Genomic DNA, 22,060 nt, shown 5'->3' with positions numbered 1-22,060 from the left:
ACGACTGAGCCTTCCGGTCCGCCTTGCACATTAAAAAAAAGAGTTCTTAATGAACGAAAGATGAAGGAATGAAAAAAATAAATATTAATCAACACGTATACATATATTGAAAAGAAGCAAGATAAAAATACGTGTTTACAATTTAGTTTCTCTCATTATAAACTATTTTATTATTTGTATTATATGTATAAATAACTCAACGTAATTCATGAATGAGAGTATTTGTTCGAATGTGTGTTCAATAAGAATGATTAAAATTTTTTAATTTTAAGCAGGAAATAAAACGTAACTTTGAGGAAATAAACTATAGATATGCTGTGATAAAATGTGAGAAAAATGCAAACATGCATAAAAGTAATAAAATTAATACAAGATAAAATTTTTTTCGTTGAAGTCATCTCTAAATCAAAGAACGTTGAAATTTACGGTTTTTTTCTTATTTTGGTGAGAAAGTCGTGATTTCACATTCTGAGGTTCACGGCGAAAGTGGTCGAGGGGAATATTACCGCAACGATTGTTAATATGGGTCAGTGGGTCGTCCGAGTATAACCGGAACACTCTTTCCTCCATCATCAACGTACGCTAGACGGACGCGAATTGCGAGCGTTAAATAGAATGGTCTTTAAAGGCCAAACACTGATTCATCGGACGTAACTATGAGTAATCATCCTACTTCGGGGAACTAGTCTACTTAACGCATTGTCGACGAGAATTCTTGTCTTGCGTAATAGAAGAGATTAATAATACAAAAACCTTTGTGCACACAATAGATTAATACCATTGTGCTTAAGCTTTCATGTATATACAGGGTTTACAATTTTATCATTATTTTATATATTTTCAAGTATTTCCGTAAATATCATTTATAAGCGAATATATTATAAATGATCGTATCAAAAATACGAGAAGTAGATAAGTATGTACAACGAGGATATACACATGGATTGACATTAATACATGTAACATTTCTATAATTAATCATTGAGAAAATCTTTTTTTGTGAAAAATTTGTCAAAATACTTGAATAAATCTAATGTAGTAAAATATAGAAACGTGCATATCGGATCTCGCTACTTACCGATCTACCTTACACAATTCTGCTATTTGATCTAACGCCTGACAACGATATTGCGATGATGGGGATATTTTATCGGACGAAACTACGCGTCCGTTTTCTCGGGAGGAAAGCAGACATATGGGAAATAGTCCGGGAACTTCATGGTCGGAATATGTCAGCCCATCGTCGTTGTCGTCGACGTCGTACATGCGGCAGGATGTTAAATCGATATGAGAATGAATTGGGTGATTTCGGGCGTTCGCGCGTCGTTGCTTTTGAAATGGCAGTTGAATAATGCGTTACTTTATCCGCCTGTTCGTTCAAAAACGGTTCGCGCGTACAGAAATACGTTTCGTTATGTAACGAAAAGGATCAGAGTGAATTGTTTTACAGCTCGCGCGTTAACGCGCAGCATTACGCCAAACTATACAATAAAACTGTACAAACGATACAAGAATCTGTAAAATATAAATACACACACACACACAGAGGAAATTTTCTGTTTATTTCATCCAATTGAACAAAACTGGAAAAAGCGTTATGAATTGTACGAAAGATTTATCTGTGTCATATCTATATCTATTTCTCTCGCAATTCTTCATTTCAAAAGAAGAGTTTCTCTCCTCTTAGGCGATTAATCGTCTCATCCTGTAATTTTCACTAGTGTCGATTAGTGTGAATCTAGCGGGCTTGAGATGACAGAATTTATTGTGACAGTGTTTTCCGCAGGAAAGGATTCAAAAGCCACAACTCGAGAGAATTCGTGATTGAGGATAACGTTCCATGTGCAAAATCCGCGAAAATTTTGCTTTGCGCTTTCAGGCACGAAGGAGAATTTATCGCGTGACGTTCAAAGATTTTAATGCTCGGGCCGCCTTTCTTTCTTTTGTCTAACTAAAAAAATGGGTTTGCATGATTATTTCACGCTCTACCTTCCATTCGTCGTTCATCAGCTAATTTATTTGCCTGTCCATGTTTCAGTTCACTCGAGTGATTCATCTCACTCAAAAAATGAGCCTTTAACGAAACTGCAATATGTTTAAATTCAATAAGATATGGAGAAAATATATGATAAAATAGATGCCAGAATATAATATGGCAAATGAGAATAAACATGAAATACAAATGATAACGAGTAATAATGTAGAAGTTAACAGTCTTGATTATCGAGTGCGTAATTGATGTAATTCCTCGAATCTGGAAATTTGGTTGAGTTTTCATGGGAATTGAGTTTTTGTTTTTATTTCAAGGATGGATATCGATATCAGGAGAGTGGAGCCTTCTTTGTATGAGCGCGTTAATCTCGCGTTTCGTGCTTGCCGTGATCCACTTCGCGGTAAACTCGGTCGGCAGTTAAGAACGCGCTGCGGCCGGTCCATGGAAGGCGATCTCGACGGGAACACATTGTGTTCGGTCCGTTACGGCGGTCTTAACTGCTGTATAAATTTACCACCATGTCCGGATCAAACGGATGTTCATTGTCTGCTCGTAACAACAGACCATGATATCGTGCCCTGTGAATTCTATCTTCGGTTCCATAATCGGTCGTCGCGGACGGAATATACGTCACGAAAGGAGAAGCTCTTGTTAGAAGCAACTCTTGCACACGTTTCTCCTTGAGATATTTCTCACATTTCACCAAAGTGATGAAAATATAATTCTGAAAATATTAATACGAAATTAATATAATATAATTAATATAATTCGTTATAATAATACCCTGCATACAAACTCCTGTAGCTTTCTGCTTAATTGCGATTTGGATCCATCTAAAAGGATGCACATGTCTAATGTGCTCTCTGTGCACTCTCCATGAAACTGAGACTGAGGATAACTCGCGCTGAAAGGAAAAGTTGTCGATTCAGCTTTGTGGATGTTTCTCGGTATTGAATCCGCAATATTACGACGCGAGACGCAGAGACACATTACACCACGTGTATCGGTGATATTGATCACGGAACGAAATCTCGTACGAAGCCCGCCATGCGAAACGGCAAAACCAATTTTGGCGATGGACGACGCGTCCCTTCCGCCTCGCGGGCTTATTTGACCGTGTGTGCGCTGCTACAATTTCATTCGCACGTCGGGGGCGACCAGTTCTGTGTGCTGTCGGTTCGTCGTCGATACACACGGCCGTGCAAATAAAATGCCGTAGGTGTATACTCGATCGCCGTTGCCGCCGCACTGTATGCACTCGCTCTCGGTCTATGTACATACGTATGTATATGCATGCGCGCAGACTCGGATTAAAGGCCTTTGAGCCCTCTGCGCGACCTCATGCATACGGCAAACAGGTAGTCGCGTACTCTCTTTGCAAAGGGCAAGGGGATGGGAAGGGCAGACGATTATTATAGTCGTGAGTGAGATCGCGCGCTGGTCCGCACAAAGTCTCGCCATTGTACTCGGCGAAACGTGCAAGCGATACGCTTGCGGATTGTTAGGAGAAAAACTGAATGAGACGCCAAAGTTGGCGGGAACTTTGGACATTGAAAGGATAAAGAAACGCGATGCTGAAAAAATGCTGACAATTTTTTTGTTGACACTGAACACCAAAATAAAGTCGTTTTAAGAATCGTGCGCCGAAGAGCAAGAGAGAGAGAGAGAGAGAGAGAGAGAAAGAGAGACAGCTCGGCAAAACTGCGTTGACCCGATCATGGCTGGGAATTCGATTTCCTGCTAGATGATATCCGACGATATCTCACACCGCAAATTTATATTCTTCTCTCCCGTCCTCTCTCTTTCCTCAGCCTGCGGCTGTAATCGGGGAAGTTTGGTAAGAAACAAAATTACGGAGATCCCCGCGAGCCAATCTGCAGTTTGGCAGGTTTCGCGCCGCCGCGCTCATTGTTCTCGATAAATTATCCAACCCTACATCCGCATGTGCACATCTCCTTGTGCATTCGCGCGCGTGCACACATATACACACACGCGCATGTATTCCTGCCGGCTCGATGTGCTTCGCGCGCGCGATGCCGCCTGGAAATGGAAATGGAAGTGGAAGTGTGCCACCGGGTCAACGGACGTCTCTTTTCTCTATCTTTCTTTTTCTTCCTCGTCTTCGTCTTCGTCTTCTTCCATCCAGGTCGCTTAGTTTCGTGACTTTCCCCAGATTCTCCACGGATGCATTAGCTTCGGGCACAAACCGCTACCTTTTTGTCGAGCCCTTTACCGGGCCCCATTTTCTTCCACTTTCCTAACATTCTCTTCGTCTTCTGGACATTTCTCCGATCGCACCAAGGACGCCACCCTCGAGCGGCAAAAGCTCCATTCTAGCGAACGAAACCTTGTCGACGGACGAAATACTCGACGTTTCGCACGTATCGCCCGACTTACCAAGCGACTAAACAAGCTGATTACGCCAAATTGTCTGTTGCCAAAGTCTGTCGTTCGTAGTTCGTGTGGTGACATTATTCCAATAACTTGTGGTCGAGAGGGAAAGAAAGAACAACAGATAGACACTCTTTACGGGAAATTAAAGATAAAATATGTATCTCTATTAAATTCTAGATTAAAGCACAGTTGTTAATGAAATTCATCGGAAAGATTTCCTTGTTGGAATTTCATGAGACAGGATTTGTTGCACGAAGTGAATTTGTTTTTCCTTTAAGATCAGTGATTCAGTGTCGTACGTAACGAGAATTTTTCAGTAGCCGAGGATAGATCGTCCGTGTAGACGCTGATAAAGAATAACACGAAATTAAGGCTGACGTTTCGGACTTACTGTAAAACACGTCGAGTTACTTCCCGCGCGTAACAGACACGGCGCCAGAATAAAACGACGTGATGCAGAAGAAGCCATCTGTTTTCGTAACGCAACGCGCGATACATTCTGAAGCACTATTTTTCACTTAAAATGCATTACGCCCCGCGTGACGCTATAGTATATCATTCTTACTTTAGGCAACTAACCGGTACTGCCGTCTTGCAAATGCAGACGAAGTTGCGACGCGAGTAAAAAATGTGTGCGCGCACGTGTATCCTTGAAAATTATAGATGTTTACAATATTTTCCAATTATTTGCCAAAATTCGTTAGAAATTTAACCATTATGTGATGAATACATGAATTCAATGTGCCACAAATATTTAATATCGATACTGTGAATAGAACATTCATTTCTTTCACACTGAGAAAAATTTCCATCGGATAAACCGATTAAATAGTGTTTTCGATGGTTAATTTTGTTTTCCGATTAAATGATGGTTACCTTCATCGGATATGTCCGATTATGTTCTTCATCGAATATACAATTTGATCAGACATATCCGTTTGTTACTATGTATTTGGATTATCCGATTAGATAGGCTATGATATTTTTCTCAGTGCACATTGATCTATATTTTCCATTTTCTTCGTTAACACTCAGTTTCAGTAATGAGCTTCAGCGAGTTGCGCGACACTCGACAAATCTTTCTCTACCTTTGTCACTTCTTTTTAATCTCAACTTCGCTGATTGTATCAATTTTTTTCATCCTCTTCTCTAGTCTTTCGTTTCATTTAATAGAAACACCCAATATCTTTGACCACAAAGGATCGATCTGTATCGAATGCATATCAATCATTCGATAGAACAGCTTCTTCGTAACACTTGCAACGTTAATGGTCTCGGAGTATCGATACCAGGCGAACGAGTTGGCCGTTCAATTCGCTGGGGAATTACGTGTTCGAGGGCGATCGCGCGCACTTCTCGGCGCGAGAGGCGTTCGTCTCGAAACTCTCAGAAACGTTTGCCTTCGCCGCATTACCCTCTCCCGCTGGCTGTGTCGTAAACACGATTTATGCGATTTTTATACCCCTTTTTCCGCGATCGGGCGTCCCCCGGGAGGGATCTTGTATTCACGAGATGAGAGAGAGGCACGAAGGAGCGGGCGGCCGACGACCCTCGGCGAGGAAGTCTGGCGCGTTCTATGCACTTTTCATGAAGTGCATTTTCCAACAAAACTCTTTGACGACGTGCACGCAACCTCGTTCCGATAAGATCGCCAGGAAACGTCTACATATATGGGGTGATGCGGAGAAATCGTACGCGGAAACGGCAGCGGCTTAATTTATTTTCCAACAAGCTCTTTCTTTTGAATCAAGTAGTCGATCCTTTTAAGCTCGTTATGCTCGCGAGTCATTACGTAATTGAAACTCCTCAGCAATGAATTAAAACTGATAATATAGCAATAAGAAACGATCTCTTCTGGACATGATAAGCTAAATTTTATTAATAAAACACATGAGAAAATTCTAAGCAAACTTATATGGAAGGCCTTGAACCGTGACTCGTTTAGCCAACGCGCATGCAGATTCGATCGATCGTTTGAGAACGATCTGTGCGACGAAAAGCGTGACGCGATTAATTTCACTCGATTTCGATCTCGATTTCAATTGGTGATTAATCTTCGGCGTTGCACGACGCAAAATTAGATATTTTATCGTATTTGCTTGCCACTGACGTGCACCTGTTTTCGAGCGAGCGCGCGATATATGCACGGCCGGCGAAATATCGCAAATCGATAGGACACGGCCATAAATCTCCCTCTCCTGTACACCCTCCCCCAACAAGTAACAGTTCCCCTGTGAACCGGCCGGTGCTATCCTGTTCAGATATATCGAGTGTCCTCCGTGGAAACATCTTCGTCGGACATCAGTCACGACGCTCGTTGTACAGCCGAGATTGCGATATGAAAGTTTGAATGTGTACGTGACAACTCTGTGCGGCGAAATTGATCGCGCGTGTCCTTAATACGTCTTACAAGACGCAAGCCGAAAGCGCACGGCTGCTTGCATGCGGTCGAGCAATCGCAGAGAGTAGATAGCTTGCAAAAATAATGAATCCTTGCCAACCGGCTTGCCTTGCAACTTACTTGCTGCTCGAGTCGCTTATCTCGCCGCATCTACTCTAACGCAGTACATAACTGATTTAATTTACTACTGACTCGTATGCAAAACGGACAATTCATCGTCACATAAATAAAGTGTAAAAGTTATTAAAATATAAAAATAATTTATGAAAAGATAATTCCTTTTCTAATAGATAATTAATTAGAAGTGTCACTCCTTTTACTGTGATTTGTACACGTTCTGATTTGATTATCTACGTTTTGTTAACAAGACGGATTGGATAGGAGCAAATTCAACAATTCATCGATGGATTCACGATTAGTTCGCGGTAAACACATGGCCAGCTTTCTTGCTCATCAGCTTTGTGCAAAAATCGGACAAAGGTTCTGTCGCGGACGAGTACGTCCTACGTGAAATGCGTTATTGCGGCGTCCGATGCAGCACAATGCGTATGCAGAGAAACAAGGGCACGCTGCAGGCGAGCTGTCCTTTATGTACGAGCACACGCGCGCATGGGCGAGGTACTTTATAATTCTTAAATATGGAGACTCGCGAATACACATACACACAATGGGAACGACTGACGGACTACTAAGTGCATCTCTGCATGACTCGTCTCTTCCTGCGCTATTAATTTTGCTCTCGTGTATCTCGTCCTTTTTTTTTGTTTTGGAAAACGCACGTCCCGTTGTGCACGCGGAAAATATCGTTCCCTGTTGATCTAGATCTTGATGTATAAAGTATAAATTTTACAAAATGCAGAATTCGAGAATTTACGACTAGAAAAAGACCTCCAGATATTAGATTAATCGATTGATATCATTATATCAGAGTAATCGAAGGTTCTATGTAAAGTTATACAGGATTTTACAGAACATTATACAGAAATTGTGAATTATATGCACTGAAGTTTTAGTGTTGATATAAAAAAGCCACATTTTATCGGATATGTGGCTTTTGCGTTACGTTGGAGAAATATAACGTGGCAAAAGTTTTCGCGCTGTTATGGAGTTTGTATCGAAAAGTTTTCACGCTATTATGAAGTTTCTCGCAATGGAGCTGTACGTTTTTCAGGAGAGTCAAGAAGGAAGATTGATTAATGGTCGAAGTCAGTTTCGAGAATGTTTTCGTCTCGTCGTCGAAATTCAGGTCTTACTCAATTGTCTGTGACTTCGACGCGATAATAAACTTAGAAGGTGTAATCAAGAGAGTAGTTTTTAATTGAAAGAGAAAAATGTCGGCGATGACGTGCGTAAATTGCGCGTATACTCATTACCTTAAAGCAGCAAAGATTGATTACTCTCAATGAATTGCATTCATCACAGTATGTTTGATTTCGAAGCTTTATGAATTTAGTATGTGCACGGATGTTAACGCATCAATTTTCATATCTCTCTATGACGTCATAAATATATGATAACGATGTAATCCTAGCCAGTAATATATTTATTCGCGGATATTGGAGCCGCGAGAGAGAGAGAGAGAGAGAGACATAACATATGTATATGCAAAGAGATGCAACTTTACTGATAAACATTTACTATTTCCTTATACAAATTGTTGCATTAGGATAATTTATGTTTTATATTAAATGTCAATTAATGCACAATGTAAAATTATTATTTACGGTAAAACTTGAAGTTAGTAATTTGCTAACAAATGACTGTTGTTTCATATCTATATTTATGTACTGTTTTGTGCATTACTATGTATTTTTATTGTTTATTTATTTATGCGCCATCCATATACCTTTTAAATTTATCGAGGTAAACATTCGCATTTCACTCAGTGAACTCTAGCCTGTGTTGATTTATGCATCGCCTTTGGTCCATCATGAAATTCATTGATGAAGAGCATGCCCGCATCAATGATTGCGGCTCATCCAGATGACGCGCGGAATTATCCGATCGACATGTGTTGGAGTCGCAAAGGGATTAAGGGCCGGCATGCTATGTGAGGGCACCATGTATTATCGCGTCTCCTCAATCGCCGGGAAGCTTCATTTGATCATGTTCACGCCGACAAAAACGAGCAACGCGCCTGCGAAAGCGCCGCGGACACGCAAATGCTGCATTCTTGCGCGTGCATTTATAGAATCAGATGTATGATTTAACGTTGATGTATGCTCTTCAAGCATGTGAAAAAATTAAATAAACATTACAAGAATGCAGAATACACAAGAGAACGTGATGATGTACAATTACATAAATGTATGTGTCACTTGAAAGCTACATCAGACAGTGAAGGATTAATGTTACGTAACACATCGCGCGCACGATCGTTCGCGGTACCGATCTTGAAAAAGACGTCGCGATACCCTGCGGTGCCGAGAAAGACCAAGTTCACCTCGCTTCAGTAATTCCTGTCTCGGTGGTGATCGAGGACGAGGCCGAACGGATCTGTCGGCCTTCTCACGATTCCCGCTCCCATCGGGAATAAAAAGAGGGATGTCTTTTCTGCGGAATTATTGCAGACCGCGGAGGTTGGGCCTCGCAAACGGAGAGCACCACGAGGCCGAAGGGAAAGGAATCCTTTTGAGAATCGAGATGGAGAACCGCGCCGTCGTCGTCGACGCGAACGGGACGTTAAAGGACGTCCCCGAACTCGCTGACGTAAACGCGGCTTTGAAATGCATCGCGTTATATGTACACCCGCTTTTATACACTGTGTGCGTTTGTGTATGCGTCTGGTGTGTGTATGGGTGTGCGTTGTACGCGGATGTAACGTCCTTATACAAATGCGAGGCGGGGCGAAAGGAGCGACCGGATATTACTTCCATGAAAACCTCGCTTTTCTCTCTTTTGCTCTTCCTGACGAGAAGAGTGACTTTTGTTTCTGACGGTCGGCACGACTTTTCCGCGCTCGGCTTGGCTCCGTTCCATCGGATTTTTCTCTCACCGATGGGCCTCCTCCGGGAAAACTTGGCAGGGAGAGTACACGGGAAGGAAAAGATACACGGGGACAGAAGGATATTATCGGATAGAGAGTCGGCGGCTGGCGTCGTTCGATCAATCTTCACGCTGATATTCGTTTATTTTCCCAAACGCTTGCGCAATCGAACGAATAGAATGATGACTGTCATGTAAAATATGATTTGATGTACCAAATGCTAAATATCCAATCTAATCCTTAATCTATGTCAAAGTTTCTGCAAGAATTTAGTAGCAGGGACGTATTAAATAAAAAGACCAAAAATACATGTCACTACTTTTCTGGTTTGAGTTTTTACATGAAAAATGAATATTAGATATATGTATTTCTTTTTAATAAGAGAACTTTCTTTAATAACAAAATATTTGACAAAACAATAATTTTTTATGTGTTTTGTTAAAGGTTCTCTTGTATCAGGCAATTTTTTTAATGTTATTGCAGCACCTATCGGTGTCAATTGTAAATTTACACTCAAACAAGTTTTTGAAATCGAATAAAACTTTTAACGATGTGATGTAGTGTAAAATAGTAACTGAATCATACGGTTCGTATAAGCTCGATTCGCGATAGCATTTGTCGCGATTACGTATTTTATTGCGCCGTATAAGCTCGCGGATATCTTTTAATGTCGATTCGTATGGCGGAATAAAGCCCCTCGAAAATGTGTGTAACGATGGTGGTGATCGCTATCGCAGTTTTATGTGCATTTGTAGTGTGATACTGTGCGACACTTCGCACAATGCACATCGAAGGGTGACCGAAAATGCGGGTTTGCATGCACGCATGTAAACCATGTGTCTACGCATGAATTAATGCGACATAACGAAACGATAGCGACATAGAAATTGGAACAAAGGGCTCACGAAACATCCTCGATAATGGACTGTACTGTAGAGAGAGAGAGAGAGAGAGAGAGAGAGAGAGAGAGAGAGAGAGAGAGAGAGAGAGAGATTTCGAATTTCCGCACGCCAGCTTGATCCACTTTCGAGGCGATCTGTTGCGCTATAATACGCTCTTGCAAAGCATGCATGAATCGTTGGAATCGGCATAACTCAAGCCGTAAAACACAATGGGTCTCAACGAGATTTAAATGGATTTCGGGAGACATTGATCACTGCGAAATACACGAAGAGACTAAATATTCAAAACATTTGTTGCAATCTTAAAGACAGGCAGAAATAAAATAATTAAATCAATATATAACAAATATATTTCATTTTCAATTAGATAACAATGATATGTGTGAGGTAAAATCAAACTAATTTACTTTCACCAAATTGAGGTAATCGAATCGTTAATGAATTGCCCACGATTTCAGTAAAAACTATTCATGCTCGAGTGGTCTCGGGAACTTTGAGCAATTATAGCTAATTATTGAGTTGAATATCTGATCGCCAGTGAAACGGTGATTTATTTTATCGTACAAACACGCTGCATCTCGCGCGCGACATCACCGCTGAAAATAATTGTTCCGCGTGTGCTCTCGCGAACGCACGCGGCTCAATATAATGAGAATATCGAGAGTTCCTCGCTGCCGTTGGACGCTTAATCGAATGCATATTTATGCATTAGCGCTCGGACGCGCAGCACTGGATCAGCCGCGTGTCGGGGCCGATACTGTATGGGCGATATTTTCATCGGCTTATCCGCTCGTGTTCCGGTATTAAGCATGACGCAACGTGCACACCCGAGCGTGTTCATAATTCCAGCCGGCAAGTCATTCGCGGGGTGCAGCGCACGCCTGGGGGCCCAGGGATTTCAAAATCGATCGCGCGAAATTAATTGCGCGATTTCACCCCTCTCTCCCTTTTCTCCATCGAGATGACGATCTCTCACGATTCGCGCCGATAATATTTCAAGCAGACGTCTCTCGCTCGTGTGCATCACGACGCGACGTCCGCAAACGTGCGCGTACGTCATTCACGCACGCGAGAATAAAGTCACGCGTTCGAATAAGGTGAACGGAGATTTAACGTACGATCCATTGTGTACTCGACCTCTTCTGTCGCTGCGTCGAAGAATCCTCGAGGCTGATCGATCGTTGATGCATGATCTTTGCGCGAAAATCCTGTTTTCGTGTCAGCGACGTCCGAGGTTCGAACAATTATAGTCTGCAGTATCTAATAATAGTCATAATTATCCTCATCATCATCATTTCCGAGTCGATATTTTCTTAGCAAAAATGTCTCGAGAAGAGGCAGAGGGGTGGAGTCATTTTTCGCAATCTGTCAAACTTTGACGTTCGACTTTGAGGATAAGCGAGCCTGCTAGTTTTCTTAAACAGAGCAGAATGCAGGTGCGTCCCGGATGCGCGTAACCCTCCCACGGGGAGGATCCGCTTTAACACGCGACGTAGCCACGCGAGACGGCTCGAAAATCGAGTGGCGATCGCACGTCGAAGAGCAAATATAAGCTCCGACAACGAGCGAGCGGGACTCCTGCCACCGTTTCGCGCGCCAGGAGATTCATTTCGGCCGCGCGTCGGCGATAATTGCGTTCCGCTCGATCGCGCCGCCGTGATTGTTCTATGAATATCAACGCGGCGATAAGTGCACCGGGACATTTGTCGCTCGTCGCGGCGACAGGGCGGACCGGGCCGGCGAGAGGGAATGGAGAAAGGGACAGAAAGAGAAAGAGAGAGAGAGAGAGAGAGAGAGAGAGAGAGAGAGAAAGAATCGATATTGATTGTCGACGAGCGGCTACCTGATAATCGTAACGCGACCGTCTGACGTTAATTGCCGACTTCCTCGAGTGCGCCTCGGTCCGCGAAAAGCGGCGCTCGTTTGCTATCGCCCGCGTTGCAGGCGAGCGACGTGTATACGTCTCGGCGCATTTATCATCCGACCGGACTAAATTGCCGGTCATTTTTCAGCGCGCTTTTACGCCCGTCGCGTGAACTGCTACGTCGCGAAGGGAACGACCGGCCGTCGACGTCATTTCCCGGCTGATTATTGACAGACGTAATTGGTTGCCGTGTGAATTATTCGAAAGAGCCGAGCGTGAAACCGTCGGAAGTGCCCTCTCTCTCTCTCTCTCTCTCTCTCTCTCTCGAAGGCTCGTTAATAATTGCGACAAAAAGAGGCTCGATTCGTTGGCGTAACCGCGCGTGCCGACTAATCGCGCCAGAAAGGGCGAAATGCGCGCGGTATGCGGCTAATCCTGTGCACGGGATAAATCAACGTTACGAAATCATTAGGTTGAAATTAATATCGGCCTCTCGCATATTCCCGGTATGGATGCGCCACGTAATACAGGATATTATTTCTACCGTCCCCGACGTCGCACGGGGTTGTACATGCAATTACATATTTTTACAAGCGCGCGCGATAGATGTGCCTTACGCATAGGTACCGAGTTTGATTAAATCGTATTTGAAAGATAAGATATTTTTTGTATCCCAGGAAACGTTGCTGATCTGAGACCCTATAAAAGATGATGCTTGGTAATCCCTGATCAGACGTTATCGGGCGTAATTACAAAGACCGCGTTACGAGCCTTATATTCGTTTTAATCAGCGCGAATGCGCCGTCGTCATCGTCGTTCGCGTGTCGCGCGGATCGACGCATGTATTCATCCTTGCATTTTTATCTCGCGTACTTGGCATATTTATGTTTTTCGCTATTATTAAACCTGACGGCGATTTAAGCACATCATGACGTCTTGTTATTATATATGCAAACTCATTTATAGCTTAAAAATGTGCAATAGGTTTTCTCTTGATTTCTCTGTTTTGTGATATAGCAGATTAAGACCTTACAAAATAATTTGAGAAGCATGAATATTATTATACATTCTATCTCAATATATTATTATTTATTAACTAAATATTAACATCGTAATTATGCAAGTATCATTATATAATTGATAATATTACAATTCTCTGATTGTTAAATTATTAATCGCTGTTACATTATTGAATACTATATTTAAATTATTAGTTATACAGTTAGCAAGTACGTACATGCAAACAAATGTTTAATTACTCAGTTATCAGTTTAAACGAAGTAGCTTTCGCTATTTTACGTATTGCACATGTTTACATTTTATATATATTACAATTATTATAATATCTCGTTATTTGTATTTGCGAACATCGTAGAAACTAGTTTCATTCTCAAGAAACTCTTGCAGGATAAAGTGGACGTTTCCCATCGCTTTTCCTCGCTGTCTCTCTCGCTCTCTAATTCCATGTTGTCTCGATTCAGAACGAAACTTTCCGCCCTTTGATTAATTGCTGATTGTCGGCGGTGGCGATTCCAGCGAGCGGGCGGGAAGGTCGGTTAATTGGTTCGCAAGACTGCACACAATGTTACTACCAGCAACGTTATATTGCAACAGTCGAGCCAGGGAGAGATGACAGACGACGACCGCGACAAGATTCATCGAGTTATGCCACAGCGCGAATTAAAGAGATCCTCGGCCAGGACGCGCTCTGTAATTATTGCCGTTCGATTAATTCTCCCGCCACCGCTTCTAATTGCGGACTCCGCGCCGATCCAAGCGAGGCGGACGACACACGATGCGTGCGTCGAGCGCGCCTAGATCTCGCGGCTAGTGTATTCCCGTAACGTCCTCGAGGAACGCTCTTATTCCGGTCGCGAGGTTCGAATTTATTAGGGATTTATCAGAAGCGCGGTTTAATTAGTCCAATGATCGCATCGAGTTGAGAGGAAGATCGTCATGTTGCATGAATTCTATTTATATTGTGTAGAAATACGTACAATGCAAGAGTTATTTGAATATTCTGTATTTTTAGTTTCTGCGGAGGAAATTGCTCGCGAAAACCTAAGGAGACAGGCGTGTAGCAAACCGCGTATTTTGCATAATAAAATATTACGATACAAATAGACGAGGCATGCCAATTTAGTGTCAATTTGCAAAGGACGCCGTTCGTAACGGCGAAACGCAATTGAGAACAAAGCGCCGGATGATCGACGCCAGTCAGACTCTATCATCAACTCTTCGCTTTGCTGCGCGAGCCCCGACGAAACGTATCCTCGTGTATCTTGCGCGATTACGCTATCGACGATCCGACACCGCGCGTCGAGAATCAACGGTAAGCGCGAGAAATTCGCGCGTTCGATTCCAATCGCAGCGTACGATCGTGAGGAGAACGGACACTCGCGTATGTGTTGCATCTCTGCATGCGTGCATGTGCGTATGTGTTGTGCTTCTGTACGTGTGTGTATGAAAGAGGTGGCTGCGTTCGCGAGAGCCCGATATTACGACGCGGATATATAATACATTTACTGGATGTGCAAATGTACCATTCGTGCGAAATCGCTTTCCATCGAAATCGACCAAGTCGTCGGCGTCGTCGTTGCCGCATCCTCGATCGCATTCAATTGTTCGTTCGCCACCACCGCGAACGGATACTTATAGGGCTCGCGGATGCCCGAAGCCTGATCGTATCGTATCAATAGAGCGAAGGGAAGCCTCGCGGGAGCCGCGCAAAGTAACGTATATATATCGCAAAATAGTATAGCACGAGCATAGGTGCCCGGTTGATTTAGCTTGACGGCTTAGCAAGATCGCGAGCTACCTTCTACCTGCTTGCTCCGCTCGCATCTCGCTTCCCTTCGCAGCGAGTTATCGAGCGGAAGCACCGATCGCGATGCGCGCACGCCGATGTATCGGCTGGAATATTACGAGAAAGAGAACGGAGCCGTATACTTTAGCCGGCGAGAAATTGCACGGCTTGCAAGTCGTCTTCGTCGTTGTTGTCGTTGTCGTTGTCGTCGTTATCATCTTCACCGTCGTTGTCTTCGTTGTCATCTTCGTCGTCGTCGTCGTCGTCGTCGCTGGAGATTTTACGGTGCTGGCGAGATTGCGCATCGCGAGAATACTAATATTCACGATAAATCGATAGAGAAAGAAATACGAGCGTTTCTTATTGTTTCATTGTTTTATCGTATCTTATTGTTTCATTGTTTTATCGTATCTTATTGTTCGTATTTTATTGTTTTATTATCGAAATTTTCATTTTGCGCGATTTATCGTGGATTTTCGTTTTGCCTCAATAGATCGTTACCCCGCAGGGTGTTTAGCGGAGTAACGGGAGTCTCTCGCGAAACTTCTCGCAGAAACGGAGATTCTCGCGAAGACAACGCTGCCGTCTTTCGATTCGCACGGGATGCATCCTCGATGCAGTTGGACGATCGAAGCTAGTGTGAGCTTGCAGCACCTGCACCGGCAGTGTGCAGGTGGGCGCACATGCCACGATCCGTATGTCGCGATAACACGGTCGAGTCTCTGTGTTTCTATCCCTCGACAACTTAATTCCGGTACCGGCGAGTCTAGTCGATGCTGCGCGGACCAAAGCTGGCATAACGATCCTCCGGAAGGGAAAGGAAGACAAAGAGAGAGCAGGAGAATGCAGCGCAGAACATCCCGGAAGTTGCATATTTTGCAATTATTAAGATTGCCGAGACTCTCTTTTTTTTATAATTGTAACGTGTCGATATCTATCGAGACTGCCATTATTTCCTCGCGTGGCTCATTGCTCTTAGCGGATATCTGATTTATCTCCCGATGTGCACGAGAAAAATTACAGCAACGTTTTACTGATTCGACAAAGAAGAACGGCCGGCATCAATGGCGATAGCTCAAACGTTTCAGTTTTTCCGTGATAAACATTTGTTCCCCGCTCGCTTCGTTCGTCGCGATTCTGCTTTATTTTATCGCGCGACATCTCGCGCGACAGATCACGAAGTTTTGAAAAATTCAAGACACAGCACAAAGTGTATAGGAGCGCGCGCGATTTCCGACTGGTTGCACTGGCGTCGTTTCTTTCGCGCGAGATGAAAAGCTCGACGCGTCGTCGTCGGCAGGATAAAGAAAGCGACGACATGTATGTACGTATATACATCCTACAAAAGGACACCGAGGAAGCGACCGTTGTAGCGCTCATAGATTAAAAATCGCAAACTTTTCGCGTCGCATCACACGTTGTATAAAGTTGGTATCCTCGCGGAGTAAACTCGGCGAAACTTCCGGGCTCCCGCCCAGTTTTACCGAACTACGTGCGTCGCAGTTCGACTGGGACCAACTTTGGATCGACTTGAAATTTTTACGGCACTTTTACAACATTTGTTCGGCTACTACACGCGAAGCCGCGCATAAACGTAAGAGCTTGTTTCGTTTATTTTTTTATGTATAGGACGTTGAAAGCCGCCGTTCTTAGCACTGAAACTTGGAGTCGTCCCTAACTCCCTACCGGTCCCCGGAAGCTGCGTGTCCAGCATTTTTTCATCGACTGGAAAGAATTGTTCGTGGCTTTTTTTTCTTCTTATTTAGAATTTTAAGTTTGGACTACAATTATTATAATTATATAATACAAATTGTTTGCGTAACATGGACAATTTATCGCGCAAATAATATTACAGATAATTATCCATCTAAAAATGAATTTTGATAATAATTTTGTCATCGATTTAAATCTGTATTTTTTAAATACAGATTTTAATCAGATGAGCTATGTAGATATTTATTTAACTTATTTGGAAGAGTCTTACATTAGTCTTACATTGGTCTAAGATTCAAAACTGCAACGGAATTCTGAAAAATAAACATTCAAGTACAGCATTCTCGATGCCCTGCTGCGCGTACTTCGTCGTCTGCGCGAGTGTCAACCATTTTTCCTCGCATGCCATCGTTAAATTTCTGCGGGAATCGTGCGGTTCTCCTTGAGATTTGCCGCGATACATCCGCTAAATTCCCCGTTCACGGTATCGGCATCCCGTGCATTGTCGATTAATTTGTACCGAGAAGAAAGAGAGAGAAAAGATGCGAAACCTCGAGATACAGCTTATCCTTATCTTACATTAAACCCCGTGCTTAAAGCGTCCCGTGTTAATCAGGCAACTGACCCATTGACCGTCCCAAAGCGACAAAACAAGAAATGAACCGCGCAAGCAAATAAAAACGCAAGAAAGCCAGGGATGTACCTATTGTATAGCAAGAATAATGAAAATAAAGAAATATACTTGCGATGTCCTTTCAAGAGAGAAAATAAAACGACAAGAAAGAATTCTTAAATGCGTCGACTTATTTAATTTAATTAAATTATTTAAATATTAAATCAATTATTGAAAATATTTCACAATTTGCTTTTCTTTACACCCTTTTATACACGTTCTCGTTTTATTTTACGAGGAGTTACACAGTAATTTGATACCATGTAGAATGTTTTTAATAATTATTTCAAGTAGAAAGATATTAAACTAGCTAGTTTGGTATCGATAAAAATACTGGAAAATTAAAAGGGATGTAAAAATTCCAGCTACGTCATTGCAAATGGCCGGTACAAATGAGCGGCGATACAGAAAGAGGCGGCTCTCGTGGGAATTCTTCGCCATTCCGATCCCCTTGTTATTTTCTTGGAAGGTGGATGAGGGTTAAAGAAGATAAGGGGCGGAAGACGGAGAATGAAAGGCGAAGATAGAGACGTCACGTCGTTTGCGGTAAAATGTATACGCATTGCCGAGTGTATCTTCGTATGTGCGCTGATAAGATTCGCGAATTATGTTACGCAAGAGGTAATAACTATTTCTCTCCAGTACCAGATACCACATGAGAAAAACATTAATGCATAATTTTTCACGCATTTTTCGCATTTTTAGCTTTGAACTTTCTAATGGAAAATGGCTGTAAAATATCGAGAAACCAAATTTCGATGTCAATTATTTAAGATTAAGATTTATACCATTTTAAATTACAATTGTTACTTTTCCTATCCCGATAGAACTGAAATAAAAATAAATATTTTTTAAATTGCAAGAGGACTAGAACTTTTATAAATGTTTTTACATTTTAAAACTTTAAAAATCTTTTCATGTTACGTTAAATGAAACAAATTTCCTCTGTTTTTTCATCTACCGTATATAGCATTTAGGTATACATGTTTTTTTTCTCAATTTCGATTTATCCGATATTCGGGGAAGAATACATAGGAAACACAATTTATATCCGTGTAGAATATTCTTAAGGAAACATGTTTCTCGTCGTCTCGTCTGTTTTCGTTTTCTCCGCATCTTTCACTGAGCACGCATATATATTTTCTTTATAAGAAATTTAATAATGTTCAATATTACGTCAGGTATCGACCAAAGTCCCTCCATTCGTGTGTCCCGTTTCCCAATTACGATTTAATTGATCGGCTAAATTGAGTCTGCGCTTAAAACCAGTCAGATTTCAATTAATGGCTGTCTCGCTGTACCGAAGCGGTGGATATCACGCCATTATTCGCCATTCGAGCTCTCTCTCTCGCTCCCTCTTTTTTGATTCTCACCTCTCGGCGGCTGTGATGTGTTAATTTAAACACCGGCCGGTAATTAAAGGGCACAGTGTGCGCGATAAGCTCGTACGTGGAGAGGCAGGAAGCCGCAGTCGCTCTTTCTCGATACACGCAAACTCCCCGGTGATGCGCGGTGGAAAAAGCGCAAATACATCGGCATATACATCAGCGAATGAAGCGCATAATTAGAACATTACCACGGCAATTTCCGTTAAAAAAATTCATTGAAGGATTATCCGAGAATTTTGCCGCAGACGAGAAATTTTCTCGATGGTATTCCCGCGGTCGATTAATAAAAACTCCACGAGATGATAATTCCGTAATGAACAATTCAACATTTTCCCGTAGTTGTTACGATCGATTACAATTTACACTTCTTGAACGCGCAAGATATAGATCTGGAATAGTATAGATTTCTGCGGTTAATATCCAATTCTCGTAGCCATCCAATTCGTGTGTGCAAACTTGGATACGCGACCCACAAGAACGTTCACAAACCGTGTAATGCTTTCTCCCTCTCTTTTTCTCTCTCGCTCTCTCCGTCTCTATCGCATGACTTTCGGTAACGAAACCGCAACGTGTTTCTGGCGTTTCTGTTCGTGTGCTGTCTGTCTGTCAGCAGTCTCGGAAATTACGACCTAGATGCAACGACACGAATAATGACAACACCGACGCTCATGCCAGAAATATCGGATACTCGTCATTCGCGTACAGAGTGTTACTCCATGCCTACAAAAAGTTTACAAGCGCATTGTTTCATCAACTTGTAAATGACTTTTTCTCCTAACACAAATATTGAGATAGGGGATCGAAAAGAAAAGATTTCTTGGATATTGAATTTTAAAGATAAAACTAAGCAATAAATGCAATTTTTTAAATAAAGATTTAGGTCTTATCAAAATCTTTACAATATGGCAGACTAGAAAGCTTTGAAAGAAGATTGCGTGTAATTAAATTCTCTTCGGAGAAAAATCGCGTTGTGATATACACCTATCAGTCACTAAATACACCTACAAAGCTTGCGTAAGCTTCGATTGCATCGATTCTGAGTTATATTTTTAATAACCTGGAATTGTTTATTCGCACAGCATCACGTACACATTATTGTATAAATTATTATAGTTATTATTATAGTTTATTAGGGTGAAGATATTTAAAAAAAGTACCTGTCATTCCAGTGACCATTTTTCGTTGGCTTTGATGGACGTTTTTGCGATTTTGCGACGCGATTCGTTTTTGGTGTCAGTGATTGAAGTTGCCGATGTGCTCGGAACAATAACGAGTGTGTTCCGGTGGTCGACATTAAATTTCGCACTTGACAGTTTTCTCTAAATCAAAGGAAAGATGTTACGTGAATAATTTGGCGTACCCCAAACTTGTCTACCGACCGAGATGCAGTAACTCGTCAGTCGTGATTTACGCTTGTGCATGCGACCGGCGGCTTCGTCGTCCGCGTGTGTGTTCGTTTAATATACTATCTCCGTTTAACTTCTTCCAGACAATCAATACTTTATTTGCTGTCGTCGTGCGAGGAGTATCATTTAAAGTTTTAAACGATCGATACCTGTTGCTCTTTACTGATCGCTGATTGCATTTGATTGTAGTTAATAAATAAACAAAAAATCTCTGAAGAAAGCTCTTTTTTAGGATTTTATCGAAAACGATATATTAATAGAAACATCGAATTTCCTGATAATTTCGAATAAATTAATTAATATCTTTATAAAGTTCTTTCTGTTGAAAATGATCGAGGATCGTTTTGTTTTAATGAATATTTTTACCATCATATGTATTTCTTTAACGGGATATTTAATGATAAGTAATAAATATTTTTCTGAATTGTCGATGTGCGTCCGCTGTTTTTCTTTCGATATCTTGTATCTTTGACGCGCAAACGTACTGAGAGGGAGAGAAAGGGAGAAATTACGGTTGATAGAGGCGAGTGGTGCATTGCATCGGTGGCCGTAGCCGCTTGAATGCCAATTATCTGATCTCCCGTATTGGCCGTATGTACCCATACGCCATTCGGATACAGTACGTACGCAGGAGCAATATCCAGATGATTATCGTGTAGTCGGCGTGGTGTAATCTCCGGACTGGATCACGAAGAGCGTGCCATTATGCGCTCGCGGCAACACGCCGCTTTGTGAGCGTGGATTTCGGGAATCTGTCTCTCTCTCTGTCTCTCTCTCTCTCTCATTCTCTCTCAATCTTGCTGTCTTTCTCCTTTTCTCTCTCTGTCAGGATATATCGGTTACATTTTATTAGTGCGCAATTACAGTGAAGGTGGGTAGCCAGACAGATATCTTGGTACACGCTGCGCTCTTCGTACAGATCAGACTCGTATAATCGCGTTAATAATATACCGCCATGCGACAGCTCTTATTCCCTGGAGATAATAGCGTAAAATGCTTTAATCTCGAGACATCGGATTCAATTTAATTTTAAAGTGGCTGCGAACTTCTCCTGAGAACTTATTGTGTTTTATTATTTTGTGTTAAATTCAAGTTTGGCTTTATGAAAGTAAATTTCACAGTTGTCCGGAGCAGAGCATCTTTGCTCTTCATTGCGAGATAATTGAGCGGTATTTTATTAAAAATACCAAGCAATTATCTGTGAATATATAATTATTTTTTTATTATCCTTGTAAACATTTTAAATAAAAACAGCTCGTGATGATATGGTCGAAAAGATAATAATCTCGTAAAAGTTGAAAATTAACAACATGAAATGATTTTTAACTTCTTAATTTCCGAAATGAGTTTTCTCTGCCGAAATATTGCATGTAATAATATTATTGTACATTTCTGCATTGTTCATGTTACTAAACGAAACCTTTCATATTTTATTGCCAGTGTATAACTATCAGTCTGAAAGTTACTACATACTTACTACAAATATCCTCTAATTGTAAGTATTAGTCCTTACAAAGCTTTTTTTCTAAAAAAA

General features: G+C 41.8%; 1 protein-coding gene and 1 long non-coding RNA gene across 3 annotated transcripts in view; one reads left to right on the top strand and one right to left on the bottom strand.

Moving 5' to 3' along the window:
* Nucleotides 1–22,060, top strand: part of LOC105286974 (CCR4-NOT transcription complex subunit 6-like) — a 601,608-nt gene that overhangs the window by 370,226 nt on the left and 209,322 nt on the right. The gene's annotated exons all lie outside the window — the stretch shown is intronic.
* Nucleotides 1,542–12,452, bottom strand: LOC105279103. Its single transcript, XR_893870.2, has 2 exons — nucleotides 2,790–12,452; nucleotides 1,542–2,717 (listed from the first exon to the last, which is right to left on the bottom strand). It is a non-coding gene; the product is annotated as an uncharacterized LOC105279103 (long non-coding RNA).

Source organism: Ooceraea biroi, chromosome 6 (genome assembly GCF_003672135.1).
Source record: "Ooceraea biroi isolate clonal line C1 chromosome 6, Obir_v5.4, whole genome shotgun sequence".
NCBI classification, from domain to species: Eukaryota; Metazoa; Arthropoda; class Insecta; order Hymenoptera; family Formicidae; genus Ooceraea; species Ooceraea biroi.
Note: the sequence above shows the minus strand (reverse complement) of the source record. Positions and strands in the feature narration are given on the sequence as shown.